Raw genomic sequence first — 17,528 nt, 5'->3', positions numbered from 1 at the left:
AGACACACACGAAACACACGCAGGTGGCCTTCTGGCACGTAACGCGCGACGCAAAAGTGCGCTGCCGAAACGCAGCACAGTAGCGCGAAACAAGCGCAGATGGAGAACAACGTGGCGGTGTAGTGCGAGGAAGCCGCAGAACGAATCGCAGGGCATGCAGTAGGCAGCTCAGTTTAATGGAGCCTCACGAATGTGACCTCTAGTCGGGGCACGTTTCGCCGCCACGGCGCGCGCGCCCATTTTCTGGTCTGTATCCTTTCCTATATATACTTTCTTTTGTCGCATTCGACAGGCTACGGGTGCAGGCGAGAAGGAAGAATCGAAAGGGTAACGCCCATTTATGGGCCGCGCTATTTGTTTTATTTACTTCCCGTGCGTGTGCGCGCTTTCTTTCGACAGGAAATGGACCATTTTTTTAAACTAAATTTAGGACAGTAAAACAACGCTAGCAGTAAGGACCACCGACATAAGTTTTCAGCATTGTTAACAAGGAAATCAAGTAACGTGTAATTCGAGAAGAAACGCAGTGGAACAAACAGACTAAACATATCTGCGATTAGGTGGGACGATCAATGCGCGACGGAGGCAGATAACAAAGCGCGTGGGCAAAAGAGAGAGGAAGAGACAGAGATAGAATAACTAGAAAGGAGATGGCGTTTAATCATGCAAAATGCTGCCACTTTGCTACCTTACGCAGTGCGATGAAAAGAAGTTTGGAAGAAGCTTAAGGCCTCGCCTTTAAGAGTGGAACGCGATAGCATTCGAAGGTCCCTGACTGCTTCACACGCTTCCCGGGAACTGTAGCATTTGTAACTGTAATGCTTACCGTGAAATGCGGGCGGGGAACGCTACGCACGAAGGCGGGCTTTCTAGTAGAAACGCGACCTCTTGCGTGGACCGCGAAGCGGCGGAGGCGAGCGTCATCTCGAGGTGTTGCAAGGAACGGGGCGCGCCGCTCCATGGCCTCTAAGATATTTTCGCGTCGGCGTACGCAAATGGCGGACGACGCCGTGGTCGGTTTATGAATGGTAGAAACCCTCGAAATGGGATTTGTTGGAGTTTTCGGGTAACGGAATTATGTTTTCTCGTATATTCAAATTACAATCCGACGTTATAGTGTCTGTGGGTTGTGTGCAAGTTGTACTTTAAGATGTTTCTACGTAGTATATCGTGAGGAATTCAATTAGTTCAGTAACTTCCTTGCGCTACATGGAGGGCGAGGGCATGGGTGGCTCGAAATTATTTTTGTCGAAACGAGGCCCGACGTTGCACGCCGAATTTTCTGTGACACGGGGCCCTTAACGCTATCACGTTAAAAAGGAAGCCAGAAATATTGGAATATGGACTTGTGCCATGCTTCGAGAGAGAGCATTGTGAAAGATATGACTGAAAGATATACTGGCATACTCCGCAGAACTCTAACCATCAATTATACAGCCTCGACCCATCATTGAAATTGAATTTACCAACAAACCTTTCACGACGTGAAGCAACACTGCTGTGTCGGCTGTGATTAGGAGTAGCATTCACTAACTCCTGCAACTATCGTATTGGAATGGCGGACTCACTCATGTGCGCTAAGTGCAAGTGTGAAGAAATCATCACTCATCTTCTGTGCCACTGTTCTCGCTTCGATAATCAATGTCAGACTCTCCAGTGTGCACTGAACAGACTAGACAATAGGCCATTTAAAGAAGCAAATTTCTTGGGAGCCTGGCTTCACAGTTCATCAGCCCAGAAAGTCAATCGAGTGCTTGTTCAGTACTTGAAGGCAACAGACTTGAGTGCCCGACTGTAGACATGCTGCCCCTAGCTTAGTTCATGTGAAAGTACCTTGTTTACAATGAATGAGGCCAGAGATGCCCTTCTTGGCCTATACAACGCATCATGGCGTGACGGCCTGGTCCCTACAACGTGGAAATCCAGTCGGCTTGTTCCACTCCTCAAGGCTGGCAAATCTCCGTTGGAATTGTCATCTTACCGTCCAATAGCACTGGCCAGCTGTGTCGGCAAGGTAATGGAGCGAATGATCCTTACACGGTTAGAATGGTACTTGGAATTTTACAACGTCTATCCAGAGGTAATGGCTGGTTTTCGACGTGGCCGCTCGTCAATAGATAGCGTTATCGACCTGGTAATATACGTACAACACCAGAAACATCTGAAACGAATCACTGCGGCCCTATTCCTTGATGTTAAAGGTGCCTACGACAATGTAGATCATCATGCGATTCTGGACGCCTTAGAAGCTGTAGGGATTGGTGGACGCACCTTTCGCTGGATATGCAACTATTTGAATGGAAGATCTTTCTTTATTTTGACTGAAGACGGACCAACGCCACCTAGGTATACCAGTCGTGGTGTACCGCAAGGCGGAGTTCTCAGCCCTACCCTTTTCAACCTGGTGCTCGTTGGTCTCGCTGATTCGTTGCCGCAAACCGTTCAGCTCTCCGTATATGCAGACGACATCTGCATATGGGCTTCAGGCGTGACACGTGTACAAGTCCGCGCACGACTTCAGAAAGCCTCAACGGCTGTGGCAACATACCTAAGAAGACAAGGCCTGGAGCTTTCTGCTGAGAAATGTGCAGTCGTTGCTTTTACTCGCAAATCGATGGCCCCGTATTCTTTGCGGATAAATGACCAAATTATACGATATAGACGAACGCACCGATTTCTTGGCGTCATCATTGATAGAGACTTGTCTTGGAGCCCTCACATCTCGTACATGACGAAGCGTTTGGCCGCCATTGTGGACCTTCTTGCATTTCTCGGCGGGAAGTCCTGGGGCGCAACAGTAGCGTCAATGTTGCAACTATATCAAGCACTGTTTTTGGGCTTCCTGCGGTACAGCTTACCTGTACTAGGAAATACTTGCACTACGAATATTCGCAAACTCCAGAGCGTGCAAGCCCAAGCACTCAGGACTTGTCTCGGTCTTCCTAAAACTACGTCATCGATTGCGACAGTAGCCATAGCCAGAGACGCTCCTTTGACAGTCTACATTGATACAGATGTCCTGAGAGCGCACATCCGACACCTGACTCGGATTCCCTCACACCATCTTGCTTGCTTGCCAGAAAAAAGGCCACTTTCAACTTTTGCCAAAACTATTCTAAGACATCAGTCGTACTTGCCATCTGAATTTACGCCCGCTACGCGATTGTCAGATCCATTGTGGTGTCTGCACCGGCCGCAAGTGCAACTGACAATTCCAGGAATCAGAAAGAAAGCTGGAGCGCCATTGCAAGCTTTAAAACAAGCAACTTTGGAGCACATTCACCACGTGCACAGATTCCGGCAACATGTATACACAGATGGTTCAGTAAAACTCAACAGCTCTGCTGCTGCAGTCATCATCCCGGCACAATCTGAGGAAATCAAATTAAGAACTTCACGTGTGACCACATCAACGGGTGCAGAACTCACGGCGCTCCGTGCTGCACTTGATTTCATTAAGCAGCAGCCACCGCAACAATGGACAGTCTTTAGTGACTCCAAGGCAGCCCTTCAGTGCATACGAAGCCCAATGCGCCATGGACCCAATGAACAACTGGCCTCAGAAATTCGACACATATATCATCAAAGCTATGACAAGGGACATAACATAATCTTTCAGTGGCTTCCAGGACATTGTAACATCAGCGGGAATGACCACGCCGACGAAGCCGCCCGATCTGCACATCAAAGTGATCAACGAGTATTCATTCCGCTTTCGCGAACAGACGCTGCGGCTGAGCTGCGATTGATGTCCCATGAGTGTACTTTGCCCCTGTGGGACTCAAATGGTTTCACCATGTGTCGGTTGCGTTCGTTGTCTCCGGACATACGGATGCACCTCCCACCTGGATTACCACGACGTGAACAAACCATGCTCTACCGTCTGTGGCTAGGCGTTGCCTTTACAAACTCATATGCTTTCCTCATAGGAATGGCCAACAGCCCCACGTGCGACACATGTAACATCGACGAGACGCTCGCACACATTATATGTGTCTGCCCGCGATACAGTGCTGAGAGACAAGTGATGTGCAGAGTACTGGACCAGTTGGACAATCGCCCACTTTCAGAACTAAAAGCTTTAGGCCAATGCTCCCAAAGAACATCCGCGTTGAAGGCCTTACTCGCGCTATTAAGGTTCTTGCGGTCTACGGGGCTTCACGACAGACTCTAAGAATGCCGCCCCCTACCGCTCTGTAGTGTACGCGCTTTGTTCGTGCTTGTCTCCCTTTCTTTCTATCTCCCCATTCCACTCTGTTTCTCTTTTTATCCCCCTTAACCCTTCCCCCTGCGCAGGGTAGCCAACCGGAACTACCTCTGGTTAACCTCCCTGCCTTTCTCTGCATTATTCTCTCTCTCTCTCTCTCTACAATGAATGAATTATTGAATAATTCAATTAATTAATCTTTAGTTGTGAAGTCTTTAGTTATGAATGACATGGCCCTATGGATAGCGTATCAAGTTAGTGGTTGCACTATATATGCGCTGAGGTCCGGTCAGGTCAATTTGATGAGGTCCGTATCTGTGAGGAATTCCCACACTGTTAGCGGACGACGTTTCTGGGACTGAATAAAGAGATCCTTGCGAAAGTAGCGCCAACTAATATTGGCAAAATGCGCCTCTGTATGCGTTTGAAAAGAAACTCTATCAAATACTTTAACGAAATTTTAAAGCCCTCCCACCCCCCCTCACCATCTTCACCGTAATAAACTACGAAGGTGAGTTGCTATGATAAATCGAGCAATAGACAGACTAGAAGTTATAAGTTCATTGTGCGCATTATGCGGCATCGTGTCTTCTGTTAACTAACCCAAAACATTCGAGGTGCCTTGTTCTCATTAACCTTTTAACAGCTGCGGCACTAAAGGGTAGCGGAGACCTAAGTTGGCTCGCTTACTATCGAGTTCAATTGCTTTCACGCGGCTTTGTGTCGGCATGCCAGTATTTCCACAGTGCGACTTACATTTTCTAAGTCCCGGTAAGGGTGCTTTTCCCTCAGTGTGCCCATGTTCTGAATGGTGGTACACGATACCCTACCAGGATTTGAAGCAACCAACGAGAGAGAGAGAGAGGTACTAAATGCCTCCGACGTACAATGTATTGTGCTCATTTGCATACCTAAAGGCCGCTAATGGTACTAGGCTGTGCATTACAAAGGAGACCGGCCAGACCAAAAACAGTGGCACTGTACTACCAGGCCAGGAAGTAGTATGCATGCGTTCTTCTTGTGCCATGTCGGTGATCACTGTTTTGTTCTGCTCTGTTAAACAGACTTCCCAGCTCGCAAAGGTACTGGCAGGCATGGTCTAAAGGTTGTAAACACCAGACACGTAGTATTAGTATGTGAGGGTGTTGGTAGCATCTTCAATTAAGACGCATTGGTATTGCACAACATGAGGAAAAACGCTGGAAAACTGCCGAGCGGGCGTACGCCAAAAATGACACTATCAACTGACAATAACGCGCAATTCTTTCATTATTTTTCCCGAGCGTTCTACGAATGGTCATAATTGTCGAGGACAATTTATTGCCCTAACATACTGCTACCTGAAACATTGTTCCTTTCTCTCACGCTTGTAGCGAGATTTCATAGCCGAAAAAAAAGGTCAGCTGAGTGTTGTGTTCTTTATTAGAAGTGCTACCTCGGGCTTTGTTTCAGATTTCTAAAATGTCTTTCTTTCTCTCCTCTCATGCACAGGATTCGAGTTCTCTGGAAAAGTGAACTTCGGGCTGAGTACTTGACGGTGCGGAACGAGCAATGCCCGCATTCTCATAGGTAAGAAGTCTTTGCACGGTAAAACTAAAATGAACAACGCTAGCAGTAGCAGGCGTTATCTATTATTTGGTGATGCTCGCCGTGTGATTCGTAATCAGAAACAAGCCTCTTAAAATCTTCGGGCGCTTAAGAAAAAGAAAACACTGCAGAGTCGGTAACTTTTACGTTTAAAACCACTAAGATGGAACCAATATCTGCGAATTCACATGTAGACTACTGCGGAAGGAACATGAATCATTAGGAACATCTTCAAGTCTTTTTTGATTCCTTTTCTCCACTCCAGCTAAGAGTAGTCAAGAAGTCTCAGCGCTAGGTAATCCCTCTATCTTTTCTTTATTCCTACTTGCACCTAACTATAGCAGGTGACGCTCGCCGTGCAATTCGTAATCAAAAACAAGCCTCTTAAAATTTTCGGGTGTTTAAGAAAAAGAAAACATTGCAGAGTCGATAACTTTTACGTTTAAAAACATTGATATGTTATCAATATCTGCGAATTCACACGTATACCATTTCGGAAGGAACATTCATCATCAGGAACATCTTCAACTCTTTTTTCATTCCTTTCCTCCGCTCAAGCTAAGAGTAGCGAAGAAGTCTCAGCGCTAGGTAATCCCTCTATCTTTTCTAACTATAGCTAAACCAGACGTAATCAATTATTTGGTGATGCTTGCCGTGCGATTCGTAATCAGAAACATGCCTCTGAAGATCTTTGGGTGTTTAAGGAAAAGAAAACACTGCAGAGTCGATAACTTTTACGTTTCAAACCACTGCGATGTGATCAATATCCGCGAATTCAAACGTAGACCATTTTGGAAGAAACCTCCATCAGTAGGAACGTTTTCAAATATTTTTCATTCCTTTCCTCCACCTCCTACTAAGAGTAGCCAAGCTGTCTCAGTGCTAGGTAAACCCTTTATTTCTGGTTTATTACTACGTCCACCAAGTTGTCGGAAAGCAGCTGGTATATGCAGAAGTTGTGCAGACGCTTCGTTGAAGCTTCTTTACCTGAGTTCTATAGGTGGTTTATCTAGTTTTATGCAGAAGATGAGGATTCGGCAGCAGCTTTTGTTGGCAGTGTCTAGGCAAGGCTCGTAGTCTCGTAACATACGTTACAAAACATTGCGCGTGCAAAGCTGGGGCGGAGCAAACAAACGGATACTTTGTGCCTACACGGGGTATCCAATTAAAGCAGCAGCCATGACGCACGGCGGCAGAGGCTCTGGCGAATAGCGCGCACGGTGTTGTGGCTTACGTGTGTTCTTTCGCCGAGGAGATGTTCACAACGAACCGCTGTGCACACGTTGCAGACGGAACGGGCACCGCGTCTCCGAAAAGGAGCAGAGAATATATTAACACAGTCGGCGGGGCGATCGCTTCCCCGCCGGCGCACGTGGACAGCGCTCTGTCGTCGCGAGACGTTGTTTACTGTAAAAGCTGCCGACGCGCGCAGTTTGCACTGCAATTTAGGATCCCCGGGGCCCGAGAGCTGCTCCGCAGTTAAACGCGGCCGAAACACGGCTAGACTCTTTCCGGCTCGTGGACTCCTGCTCGGAGCGCCGGGCGGTTTCGGTATTGACCGACTCTTCGGGCAGCGCCACCGTCATCATTCCCTTCGTTCTTGCGTTCTCCGCTGTTTGGACTGTACGCTTGCAGGAACTTTCATTTTCTTCAGCGATCTTGCTGTAATGTAATCCTTTGAGTTCCAGGCGTGGTACTGCCACTTCTGACGACTAGTTCCAAACAACTCTGGAGTTGTCTATTTCCTAGCAGTTTTGACAATGTTGTAAATGATTGGAGAATATGTCGGCCCCCCCCACCCCCCCGTTCTCTCTTTCTCCCTCTCTCTTAGTGCGTGCGTGCGCGCTTGTTTATATAATGCCTGTATATTCTCCTCTAACGTTTGTGTTTGTTGGAACGTGGAAATGAAAAGTGGTGTAAAGGCAACACTGGTACGAAAACTTCCTCCGGGAACTGCTCGATTTTCGGGCAGTAAAATGTTGGAAGACATGTACATGCATCTTGTTAAAAGCCTATCGTTTTGTTGATGCGAAGAGCACGCAATGTCAATTCTTTGAACCGAAATACCGCCAGAGCTTCGATATCACTACCCATGTCTGTCTAAGAGACTGATAGAAGTAAAAGCTCTCTTTTATTTGAAAAGTTTAACGAGACTATTTTACAGAGCGAGATATTAGGCGTTGGCATAGTCCGCAACATATCTAGAGATGCGGTGGCGGCGCAAGAAGAAAGGCCCACCTTTAACAGGCCAGAAGTATATCGCAAGTGAAACTAAAACCACATGCGTGAGAGAGAGAGAGAGAGAGAGAGAGATAGCAAAGAGAGGAAAGGCAGGGAGGTCAACCAGACGAGCGTCCGGTTTGCTACCCTACACCGTGGGTGAGACATGCGTGAGTGTGCACGCTGAGGTATAGGCGTCAAGTGGTCCCCAAGGAGGAGGTAGAACACGGACGTTTCGGTCACAAGGTATCTTTTGCCAACGTCAAAGTTGGGGAGGCAATATCACTTTTTAAATCCGGTTCTTTTTCAGTTTTTCTTTTATTGATATCGGTGCAAGCTGATCTTAAAAGATTTATTTAAATTATGAGGTTTTACGTGCAAAAACCACTTTCTTACTATGAGGCACGCCGTAGTGGTGGACTCCGGAAAATTTGACCACCTGGTGTTCTTTAACGTGCACCTAAATCTAAGCACACGGGTGTTTTCGGATTTAGCCCCCATACAAGTGCGGCCGCCGTGGCCGGGATTCCATCCCGCCACCTCGTGCTCAGCAGCTCAACACCATAGCCACTGAGAGACCACGGTTGGTGTTTAAGAGATTTAATTCAATAAATGGCTACGCAACTGCCCACTCTCTCTGTCTCTCTCTTTCTTTCTTTTTTTTAAAGGTGGGGGAGGGTGGTTAGAGTACGCCAGATGTCATTCTTAATCTTGAAAAAAGGGGGTACCAGCGAAACACCAAGCACGCGCACACAAGGAAAAGGCGTTAGACACGGACAGACGCTGGACTTTAAACTGTTATTGTTCAGCATGTGGGAACAATGCTTTTTTTTTTTGGTTGTCCAGTGTGTCTTGATGTAGTCTGCCTAAAACAACCAAGAAAAAACGCGTTGGCTGCAATATTCAAAATTTTGGAAAACGTTCGAAGGGGGGATCCCTTATAGCACCTGAAAGCGTCTGCTAATGACTAATGAAAAAGACAAAAATTCTCTTTTCACGTAGCGTAAATTAAAGAAAAACTATCCTCGCTAGAAAGACGCTAATGGAAATGGTTGCTGCAAGCACAGAGAGGGATGCGGGCGAAAGACATCTTGCGCATGCGCTGATGGGACATCGCGCCTTTGCTTTATTGCTGACTGTGCGGCTAATTATTGTTTACTCGAGCGTGGAGCACGAGAAGTGGGGAGCAAGAGAGAGCGAAAGAAAGCGAAATGAGATATGTGAAGAAAATCGTGACACTAAAGAAAAAGGCTGGCAAGGCTTGTCGGAAAGCGTCTCACCTCGTTTTACTCTTCTGCATGTCGCAGGTTCTTGCTGCTGCCTTTGGGACTGTACGCCACTTTTGGTCCGGCTATCACAAGGGCTCGCGGGAGAGAAATGGCAACTAAGTAAGGAAAGGAGGTTGATGCAAACAGCAGCTAAAGGGGAAAAAAATGTCGTGCCTTGCTAACGGTATGCGTCGGAAGCAGCTGAGCTCGAATTATCATTAACGCCATTAGGTCGCGACGACGCCTGCCTGTGGTGCGCGGAGGGCGTCCTTTTGTGGATCGAAAGTCTGAAGGCACCTCCCCCAACCTCCTTCCTGCACTTCCGATTCCTCTCGCTCTCCTCTGCTTTGCAAACCTGGCAACACTTGCCATCGTGCCTTGCGACAACGTTCTGGCGCGTCACGACGAGGTCTGTGCGGTTGCGCCTTTCAAGTAGGAGTTGAGCTTTGGGTCAGTGCGTCTTCGCCTTCTCGCGCGTCACAATCACGAAGAGAAGAATTTTGATCCACCGCGTGGCACGTCAGCGCCTGCGCTCGTGGGTAAATGTGTTTCTCACGGCATTTAGAGATTCGTGCCTGAGCAAGACCTGCTTCGTTATACTATTGAACAAGAAATGCTTTAACGCACTCCTTTCTCAAAGTTGTGCAACGCAATGGAGGAGCACGAAATAAGCAGAGCGTGACAGGAGCTCATGTGCTACTTGTTCACACCGCACCTGTGGAATGCAAGCTGAAAGTAACCAGCAAAACAAAAACTCAGCTGACCTTTATCGTTGTCCAAACCAGAGATGCAGAGAAAGAGAGAGAAATAAAATCAGTGAAATTAAAGATTGGAACATGGTTTGCTACACTATAGTGGTGGAACCCATCCCTTCAGCCACCTCCTCCTCGATCGATCGTGTGGTCCGGTGTGCTCCGCCAAAGGGACCCTGCTGCTTTCAGCGGCGCAGATAACAACAACGTGCAGGATTAGCTCTCGTCGTACGCGAGGGTAAGCGTGCACAGTAGATGGGACCGTGCCGCAAAGCTGAACAACGTGATTTTCCGCCTCGCGGGTGTGGCCAGCCTCTGGTACAAGAACCATGTGAGGGGATATCCAGACGTAGTCAGCGTTTAAGGCCTTTTTCGCAGGCGTGTTTTGCCGCCCTGTTGTTGTGCAAAAGCTGCGCGCAGAGCAGCTTTTGCGGGAACGAACTCAGCAACTGGGGTGAATCATTCACGAGCTACATCGAAGGCATTTTAGACTTATGCAAGAAAGTCGACGCGACTATGTTAGACTCGGACCGAATCAAGAATCTTATGAAGGGAATAGACGACGTTTTCAACATACTGCTTGCGAAGAATCCGCGCACTGTGGCAGAAATATTCACTCTGTGCCGAAGCTTCGAGGAGCTGCGAAGGCAGCGGTCGCTGATCCACAGAACTTCTTTGCATTGGCTGGCGCTTCCGACCAGTCAACGCTGCTCGCTGAGATAAAGGCGTTTGTGCGTGAGGAAGTTGCCCGCCAGCTTTCCTTAGTGCCCTTCGCTTAGCCGCAGCGCATTCAACAGCCTGGTCCAGATTCTGGGCCCTCGCTCCGCCGCGCGATTGAACAAGAGATTGCCAGGGTCTCGCCTCTCCACCGTCAACACACCCCTGCAGTGGTGTCGCTCAGTTTATGCCGAAGTCGTCACCAGGCCCTGATCATCCCCTGCAGCTCCGCCCAGGCCCCGACCCCAAGTAGCCGTCCCGTTGTTTCACCACACACATGGTGTTTCACTAGACACGCGGTGAACGGCGCGTCCACCGCGTCCAGCGAACTCGACTGGACCTGCCATCGCAAACTCGTGGCGTACGTCCGATGATCGGCCATTATGCTGTGCCTGTGGCTACGCCGGTCCCATCGCCAGCTTTTGATTTTGTCGACGGGCTCAATCGACTGCTGCCGCATCACCCGTGACGTCCCGTCATACAGGCCTGTCAAGGCCATTTTGCAGCTCTCACGACTCATCTTCGGCTCTGTGAGCTGTTCGACCGATGCCCGTTACCAGCCGTTCACCTTGTCCGCGTCGCTGATCACGATCGCAGGTGTGACCTCGTTCTTCGCAGGTGTTTCAATTTTTAACGGCGCAGTGGTAACCTTCTCTTATTTCGGAAATTAGGTGTTTGCGAGCGCTGTGTTGCAGGGATGATCGTAGACTGTTGAAAACAAAGACGTCTTAGAATCCCATTATTTGAGCAGCAGTTTGATGACTGCTGATGTTTGTAACATACAAAGCCTCCGAGATCCGAAAGTTCTTATACAGTCGATTTGTAGTGCGGGAAAGTCAAACATGCCAGACGACGATCTTGCTGGAATGACTGCATTAGCGCATGAGCTGATTGCAGTAGCAGAACCATCTGGATATATATATATATATATATATATATATATATATATATATATATATATATATATATATATATATATATGAAGAGAGAGAGAGCGCAAATGATAAATGAAAACGACGGTTAACCAGGACTGAGCCCGGTTGGCTACTCTACACTGGGGAAAGAGAAAAGGGGACGGAAAGATTGAAAGAATAAGAGAAAGTCCACTGGGGATATGATTCGGTCACTCAGTCCAGATCACAGGCGGTGACTCGATCCGGTAGCTTTAAGTGCACACAGTGAGGATAGGACGAAGCGCCAAGATGTACGAAAGGTTTCCCGAAGCATCACAAAACATTCAATTATCGAGTAGTGGGCGGGAAACATGGTGCTAGCGAGGCCCGGTAAGTCGCACCTTTACTGGAAAATAGATCGTGGGAAAATGCATCTCGGAAGAGAACAGCAGTTTACGATAGGTAGCGAGGCACTGGAAGTGGTAAGGGAACACATCTACTTAGGGCAGGTAGTGACCGCGGGTCCGGATCATGAGATTGAAATAATCAGAAGGATAAGAATGGACTGGGGTGCGTTTGGCAGGCATTCTCAGATCATGAACAGCAGGTCGCCATTATCCCTCAAAAGAAAAGTGTATAACAGCTGTGTCTTACCAGTACTCACGTACGGGGCAGAAACCTGGAGGCTTACGAAAAGTGTTCTGCTTAAATTGAGGACGACTCAACGAGCTATGGAAAGAAGAATGATGGGTGTAACGTTAAGGGATAAGAAAAGAGCAGATTGGGTGAGGGAACAAACGCTAGTTAATGACATCCTAGTTGAAATCAAGAAAAATAAATGGGCATGGGCAGGACATGTAATGAGGAGGGAAGATAACCGATGGTCATTAAGGGTTACGGACTGGATTCCAAGGGAAGGGAAGCGTAGCACGGTGTAAGAATTGGGAGGTCCATGCCACCGCTCGTAACCAGTTGTCAAGATTGGAGTCGAGCATGAATTAGATGGTAACTGGCCCATGACGTCGTCCAACTTATCCATGCTGAGGACGTTGTTGAAGGGAAGGGCTGCTTCTAATCGAGAACGAGGAATATGGGTTTATTTACAGTATCTACATAAGGACGTTGCAGTTCATCAGTCTAGCATGACTGCGAGAGAAAGTACACTGAGCAGCCGCACAACAGCGGTTTATAAACACTCGGTCCTCCCTCGATCCCTAGGTGAGGGAAAGGTTCGACCAGCCATCGTAGACGAGCCGCCTCTTTGCGGGAAGACTACACACACACTTCCACACAGGTTCACGGTCCCCAACCGAGGTCAGACGGTCTTCGTACAACTCGGGGCTTACGTCAGTAACGGTGCGTGGGACGGGGCCTCCAACTACGTTCCCTCGGGAACTCCCTTGCTCACAGCAGACCGGGTCGGCGGTGGCGTGTTCCGTGACAAAGCCTGGTTCGTCGAACTCCTCTCGGCTCCTGCGACGGAGAGTCGAGGACGCGGCGTATTGTTCCCTGCACACAGTAGACTTAGTGACGCCGTGTGGCTAGAGGGTTGTGGTGGCTTTCCAGGAAAAGTCGACGCTGCTCTCGCACCTGGCTGGCAAAACTTGCACCTCAGCGGGCCGTTCTTAAAAACGGGGCGGCAGAAAGCTAGGTGGGCGGATGAGATTAAGAAGGTTGCAGGGACAACATGGCCACAATTAGCACATGACCGGGGTAGTTGGAGAAGTATGGGAGAGGCCTTTGCCCTGCAGTGGGCGTAACCAGGCTGATGATGATGATAATGATGATGATGATGATGATGATGACAGCGCGGGCTCTTCGTGTTTGCGGGAAGTATACGCGGTCAAATTTGACACTGTACAAATGTCTGATATTAATTATAATCGTTTCATGGGCTACGTTTATTGCCGTAGTAAATGACGATTATTGCTACTGTAGAAGTACACTGGAGAAACCCAATACAAATGCGAAGTTCATGAGCTTTTACGCTTTGTCTTTCGCGGACATCATTTCTGCACGTGCTTTCCAACACTGCGATGCCCTAGAGGATAAATCTTACAATGTTCTCTGCGGCTCCAATATATAAGTCACGGGTGCCCGCCCTCATTCTCCAGCAGCTGATTAGTATGTGCGCAATAGAAGTCAAATTGTTTGTTTGTTTGTTTGTTTCTTTCTTTCTTTCTTTCTTTCTTTCTTTCTTTCTTTCTTTCTTTCTTTCTTTCCTTCTTTCTTTCTTTCTTTCTTTGTTTTCTGGTATAATAAGCTAGGTTGAGGGCTCCATGACAGGTCGCGATAGAATGGGATGCCCAAAATTCGGTGACTTTTGTTTATGCAGACATTTGGACAATGATGGAAACATTTTGAGCGTGAAAATGGCAAAGGTTCGTTTCTGAGACATTTATTCTGTATTCATTATTTAATGCCATCTTTTCAGGACATATACGGAGTTGGAACAGTAATAACCAAGTATAGCATGCAGCTGGTATCACCACTTTTCATTGCAGCTTATCGCAGCTATTCGAAGGTGCGAATGTATTCGCAATATCCCATTATCAAGCTGTCATACGCATCGACCCTTCTCACCGCTATGTTGACATGGTTACGATAAAACTGCACTTCCTTGAGAGCCCTCTCTGATAGCGGTAGTTTTATCAGAAAAATTTGGCGCTTTACTTACTGTCGAATGTTGCGAATAAATAAAAGAAGGCCAGTCCGCGAGAAAACATTGAATGCAGCGCGAGTTTCATCGAATTCATCCGTGCGAGCAGCTCAATCAATCACAAGTTTGGAACTAATCTAAATTTCTTCGGGCAGTAACGTTTCCCTGCTTTGACAAAACCGAAATAAGTGCACAACATCGAAGAACGAGCAGATATGAATGGGCGGCGCCCGCGCTATAGTTCACTTGATCGATGGTGCTGCCGTGAGTCTCGCAAGCCTCCCTTTGCTTTTCCTTCGAACAAACCAACGCCGCTCTTTTTTTCCCAAGCAATAATGTCTTTCTAAGCAGTCGCAGGAGACTCGCAGGTTGATTAAAGTTTTGAAATAGCCGACGAAGAACCAGGAAGAATTGCAAAAGAAAGAACCGGCGGCGTCGAGCTAAGAGTTGTCCAAAAGAGGAAGTAGGCTTACGAGGAATCGGGCCCGATGAGCTTGAAGACAATATCACGAGGCAAATGGAGCTTCTAATGCGGCGAGAGTTGAACGATAAGAGTGGCGCTGGCTGACAGACGCGAAGAAATTAAATTGTCGTTTTCTCCACTGGAATCGGACGCTTTCCACCGGCTTCTCGAAAGGGAGGCTGCCGCCGAGTTACGGGCGCGTACTTCTCTACAAGTCCAAGCAAAAAAACGCGAAGGAAATAAAGCAGATCGCAAAATGGAGTGCCGAGGAAATGTCAGAAAAGAAGAAAACAAAGCGAGTGAGTGCGTCATTTGTACAGTGTGACGAAAAACTATAGCGAAGCTTTGCGAAAACGCACTGTTGGGATGGAACAGGGACGCGAGAGCGCCGAATTGCAAATGGCAGTTTGATACTGGCCAATCAAAAAGCGATTGGAGTGGCGAATAATATAAAAAGTAAGCTAGTCTGACTGCGCGAGTCGTACAGGCGGCTACATTGCTTGGACAGAGGTGTGACGAACTGTGGAGCTTCTTTCGCAAGTTTACAAGTAGGTCCTCTACCCTGGTATCTAAAACCACGAGGCCTGTGCCGAATTGTGGGGAGCGGGGGGTGGGGGGGGATCTCAATATTCACTCCTTTAGCTTTCGGTAAGCATGGCGGCATGATGAGAAGAAAGAATACCAATTCTGTATTTCTGTCCCATTGAAATTTAAGTCAAAAGGGAATTCAGACAAGTTGAATGCTTGGTCGATGTGGTACAGTTAAAGGGGAAAGACGCAGTGCATCGTGATTCCTTTATACCCTACACAACTCTCATGGCTGAAGCCGCCACACCCAGTTCACCCCCCCCCCTCCCAACCACATCGCACCCTCCCACTCCTTGAAAAAGAAAAGAAATTAGAAAATAAAATAAATTCCGAACTATTCCATTTATGAATGTGGATAAGCAGCGGAGCTGTATACAAGGTGATGAATATGTGGATAATAAATACGTTGATTCAAAATAAAAGACAAATACCACAATGAATTTTGTTTTTTTCACAATTTTTAAAATTAGTTTATTAAATTGCATACTCAATGCTTTTTCTTTTTTTAGTTGTAACCTTCTTTCGTTTGCTTTTTCTTGAATTTATTATTTGGTTACTAAGGTGACTAGCGCTTCATGATCGTTATGATATACGGGCAGTAGCTCTGTGGCGACACTGTAAAGGTCCTGGGCGTCCTGGGCACTCTGATGTTTGTGTAACATTGGATGCCGAACCTTTCCGAGAGAGACGCCACGAACCACTTTCCGTCTGGCCGAGGTACGTCTATGTTTTAGTCACCCACAATAACAATGGAAGTGGAGTCGGTGGAGGTGATTCAACCAAAGGTGCATACGACTGACGTTTGCGGCACGATCTTCGTCCGTATTACGTGCCCTCCGTCGCCGCGCACATTCGCGCTTCTGTTCATGACAGTGTTCTTCGTAGGCGCGCTGTTCTTCCGCAGTCCTCACCGCACGCGGCCTACCCAATGCACCGGTGGAAGGGAACTGAGGTAGGGTGACATGGTTTTGCTATAGAGCCCCTGACGTCAAACCGCAATCCATACTAAGCAGTGTCTATTCCAGTTTTACTTTCTTTATTACGATATTTTTTATCACACTAAGTTTTGACACTTCTCGCCATTAGGCGCAGCTGGGGCTTTCCCGGCGATACGCTCTTGCTTTATGCTTTAGCTCCTTTATCTCTTGGGCCGCCATATTTTCTGCCTACGCGCACAAACCGCCAGAAACTAGCGTATAAGAGCTCCGCTGTAAAAGAAAACAAAAAGAATAATGGAATATGTCAAACACTGTCGGCGCAACTAAGAAAGTATGTACAGTTGCGTTCCATTTAGCCATCTAAGTCTGCTAAAGGTGTGCCATATAAGGAAGGCATTTACCGTTGAAGTTGATTGTGATAGATACGGCAGAAATGACTAAGGCAAATGTGGAACTTCTAGAAAAAGACCGATCCATTGCGCTAAATTTGCGCAATCTCTACATACGTTTCATTTAAAAAAAAAAACATTATCAGATTTTGCGCACCCACTGTTAGACTGACCAATCTCTTTCACAATTCTGGCAAAGGTTGAAGCGCAGCTTCAATTGCCGAAGGCCCCACAACGGAGTCAAACAAAATCTTAACGAGAACTTTAATCTTGAAAACGCGGCCTGGGGTTTCGGCGCTGGCAAACGAGCGAAATAGTCATTGGGGAATTGACATAGATGTCGAATGCGCAGTCCGAGGCGATATACAGTCGGCGAAAGAAGTTTACAAACCGTGGTACTGAGAAAAAGTGGAAATTCTGAGCAGTTTATAATTGTCACCAGTAAAACCACACAACGCTACGTTGTTCGCGTACAAGGTTAGATTCCATAGAAACCGGAGTGCTTAAAAATATATTTATTTTGTTGTGATAGAAAATATAGGGGCACTCCAGGCGCACTTCCGCCGTCGCCGTCGCCGTGATGTTGCGTATAAAGTCCAAGTGCGATAGCACCGTCGTCGCGCGCCGTATTCCGTATCTGCGAGTGAAAGCGTGTAAGGTTGAGCTGACGATGGTGGCGCAATCTCGCGCGCGCAAGGGAGGAAAGCGGGGAGGTAGCGCGCTGTCTTTCATCGCGCGCGAGGCACCGGAGGGCGGGGAGGGAGAAGGGGGGGGGTAGAGTTCAACTCCGGGTGGGGCAGCGTATGGCACGGCCGCGCGGACACTATCTTGAAAGCGGTCTGCGTTG

The 17,528-nt window shown here is 47.7% G+C and overlaps 1 protein-coding gene across 2 annotated transcripts in view; it reads left to right on the top strand.

The window, feature by feature from the left end:
- LOC126542196 (uncharacterized) overlaps nucleotides 1-17,528 on the top strand; it is a 170,483-nt gene that overhangs the window by 81,560 nt on the left and 71,395 nt on the right. For both annotated transcript variants that reach the window (XM_050189148.3, XM_072286417.1), the window contains one exon: nucleotides 5,699-5,776. The gene's annotated coding sequence lies outside the window, so the exon portion shown is untranslated. The remainder of the gene's footprint in view (nucleotides 1-5,698; nucleotides 5,777-17,528) is intronic.

This window comes from Dermacentor andersoni, chromosome 2, assembly GCF_023375885.2.
Source record: "Dermacentor andersoni chromosome 2, qqDerAnde1_hic_scaffold, whole genome shotgun sequence".
In the NCBI taxonomy this organism is placed as follows: domain Eukaryota; kingdom Metazoa; phylum Arthropoda; class Arachnida; order Ixodida; family Ixodidae; genus Dermacentor; species Dermacentor andersoni.
Note: the sequence above shows the minus strand (reverse complement) of the source record. Positions and strands in the feature narration are given on the sequence as shown.